Source organism: Engystomops pustulosus, chromosome 4, assembly GCF_040894005.1.
Source record: "Engystomops pustulosus chromosome 4, aEngPut4.maternal, whole genome shotgun sequence".
Lineage (NCBI taxonomy): Eukaryota > Metazoa > Chordata > Amphibia > Anura > Leptodactylidae > Engystomops > Engystomops pustulosus.
Window position 1 is genome coordinate 9,687,061 of NC_092414.1, and position 3,834 is coordinate 9,690,894.

Below are 3,834 nucleotides of genomic sequence, written 5' to 3' on the forward strand. Positions count from 1 at the left end.
TCATGTCCAGACCTACGGCTTATGTTCAGACCTACGGCTCATGTCTAGACCTCCGGCTTATGTCCAGACCCACGGCTCATGTCTAGACCTACGGCTCATGTCCAGATCTACGGCTCATGTCCAGATCTACGGCTCATGTCCAGATCTACGGCTCATGTCTAGACCTACGGCTCATGTCCAGATCTACGGCTCATGTCCAGATCTACGGCTCATGTCTAGACCTACGGCTCATGTCCATATCTACGGCTCATGTCCAGATCTACGGCTCATGTCTAGACCTATGGCTCATGTCTAGACCTATGGCTCATGTCTAGACCTATGGCTCATGTCCAGACCTCCTGGCTCTTGTCTAGACCTCTGGTTCTTGTCTAGACCTCTGGCTCATGTACAGATCTACGGCTCATGTCTAAACCTATGGCTCATGTCCAGACCTACGGCTCATGTCTAGACCTAAAGCTTATGTTCAGACCTACGGTTCATGTCCAGACCTTCGGCTCATGTCTAGACCTATGGCTCATGTCTAGACCTACGGCTCATGTCTAGACCTACGGCTCATGTCCAGACCTACGGCTCATGTCTAGACCTACGGCTCATGTCCAGACCTATGGCTCATGTATTGACCTATCGCTCATGTCTAGACCTATGGCTCATGCGCTGTGGAGTTGGTGTTCTAAGCAATTTTCACGGAATCACTGTGCAGGCCTGAAGAACTACAGACAGAGTTGAGTAGAAAAGATGCATTTTTATTGTGGTCTTGAAATAAGATAAAAAAGATAATAAAGGGCAATTATGAACATTATACTCCTGGTTGAGAAGGATCTGTGCATCGTCCCTGATCCGTGATTTCTGTTAAGTTTAAGTCTAGACCTACGTCTCATGTCCAGATCGACGGCTCATGTCCAGATCTACGGCTCATGTCTAGACCTACGGCTCATGTCCATATCTACGGCTCATGTCCAGATCTACGGCTCATGTCTAGACCTATGGCTCATGTCTAGACCTATGGCTCATGTCCAGACCTATGGCTCATGTCCAGACCTATGGCTCATGTCCAGACCTATGGCTCATGTCCAGACCTATGGCTCATGTCCAGACCTCCTGGCTCTTGTCTAGACCTCTGGCTCATGTACAGATCTACGGCTCATGTCTAAACCTATGGCTCATGTCCAGACCTACGGCTCATGTCTAGACCTAAAGCTTATGTTCAGACCTACGACTCATGTCCAGATTTACTGCTCATGTCTAGACCTCCGGCTCATGTCCAGACTTACGGCTCATGTCTAGACCTATGGCTCATGTCTAGACCTACGGCTCATGTCCAGATCTATGGCTCATGTCCAGATCTACGGCTCATGTCTAGACCTACGGCTCATGTCCAGACCTACGGCTCATGTCTAGACCTACGGCTCATGTCTAGACCTACCGCTCATGTCTAGACCTATGGCTCATATCTAGACCTCTGGCTCATGTCTAGACCTATGGCTCATGCGCTGTGAAGTCGGTGTTCTAAGCAATTTTCACGGAATCACTGTGCAGGCATGAAAAACTAGAGTAGAAAAGGAGTTGAGTAGAAAAGATTCATTTGTATTATGGTCATGGAAAGAAATAAGATAAAAAAAATAATAAAGGGCAATTAGGAACATTATACTCCTGGTCGAGAAGGATCTGTGGGTGGTATATTTTACTACATCCCCCTGTAACTGCTGCATCGTCCCTGGTCCGTGGTTTCTGTTAAATAAACAGATAAATGAATCAAACTTATCTCTGGAAAACTGGGAATCTTCAATTACGTCGGCGCAGTATCCAACAGCTTAAACTGCAGCATCACCGAATGATGAGAACCCCCGGACGTATTAGGAGGATAAATGTTGCGGTCATGGCTCATTTGGTGACCGAAATCATCATGACGGGTTCCCTTTGGTATATAGAGGAGTTTATGGATGACTCAATAGGGGACATTTATCACTTAACTTGTTGTCACCAAGAAAATGTATTTTTTTTTCAAATTTTTTACTAAAAAAATTACACTATCCCCCTGGGTGACAGAGTCTCATTGGGCACCTTTGCAGTGAACTCACGTGGCGGCATTAAAATTTCAGAAACTAAAACAGTCTCCTGTTCCCTAGTTTACCATCCCATACAGCACCTCCCTGGTTATATAAACCCTCCCTCACTCTCATGGATTCATTGGGGCTCATTTACTAAGGGTCCGAACGCCACACTTTCATCGGGTTTCCGAATAATTCCGATTTGCGCCAAATTGCCCCGGGATTTTGGGGCGCACGTGAGAGGATTGTGGCGCATCGGCGCCGGCTTTCATGTGACAAAAATCGGGGGGCGTGGTCGTCGGACGACCCGACGGATTCGAAAAAACCACAGGATTTAAAAAACTACTTGTGTCGCAAGACAATGCACTCACATGCACCGGGGAGAAGAAGGTGAACTCCAGTGGAACTCGGCACAGCAGAGACACCTGCTAGATATCGGGCGCACGACCTTAGTAAATCCCGGCAGACCCGTATCCTCGTCGGACAATGTGCCGCAGGATCGCAACTGGACTGGGTAAGTAAATGTGCCCCATTATGTACGGCCTTATGTGGCCCCCCAGCAGCCGTGGGCCCCGGCACTGTCCTAGGTATGCCCTTACCATCAAGCATGACTTTCAGGAAGCCTAATGATATGATGTGGGTTTAAAGCCAAATCAGTCCATCTATTCCAGAAGGAACAGATTCCCAATTGTAGACAGTGCTGTTTCAACGTGGTTGCATCTCTTCAGTACAGTGAAGGGAACTGGTTTGGCTGAGTGACAGGCTTTTGACTAGAGTCAGGAAGTAAGAGTTTTCCTTATGGAGAGTTTGCCAATTAAGGCCACCTTATAGGTGTGTGGAGACTATGCAAATAGATTTTCCTAGATGGGACAAGGAAGCAGAACTTCTATCCTTAGTAACCCCTCGCTGGCTGTCACTTATCCCATGTGATGTCACATACTCCAGTATATAGTCTTTTACTAACCCTTTCAATATTTTCCCCACAATGGAAGTTAAGTTTACAGGCCTGTAATTGCCTGGCAAAGTTCTAGAGCCTTTTTATATATTGGCACCACATTTGCCTTGCGCCAGTCACTTGGCACCACACCAGACATTACGGAATCCCTGAAGATGTTAGACAGCGGTACAGCAATAACAGAACTGAGTTCTTTAACGACTCTAGAGTGTAACCCATCTGGTCCAGGAGCCTTGTACACATTGATTTTATTGAGCTAGATTGGATATTACAGTATATATATACAGTATAGTATATTACAGGATGCATGACCCGCACTGGCACCACCCACGTCAGAAGTTCTTTCTTCTATCGTATAAACGGAAGTTCCCAGGGCGCAAGCGCTGGCTTCCGGAGATTTAACCCCTTACTGACATGTGACATAGTAGTATGTCACACGTCGGGTGCGGGTGCATGGAGAAGGCTCACGGGTATAATAAAAAAGCTAAAAATTTCAATACCCCCCCTTTCCCTAAAACTGATAGAAATATAAATAAACAGTAAAAATCATAAACACATTGGGGCTCATTTACTAAGGGTCCTAACGCCGCACTGTCGTTGGGTTTCCCGAATATTTCAGTTTTGCGCTGAATTGCCCCTGAATTGTGTTGCATCGGTGAAGGCTTTCATGCGACAGAAATCGGGGGGTGTGGCGGTCAGACAACCCGACGGATTCTGAAAAACCACGGAAATTAAAAAACGATTTGTGTCGTAAGATCAAGCTCTCACATGCACCAGGAAGAAGAAGGTGAACTCCGGCGGACCTCGGCGCAGCAGCAACACGACCGCACG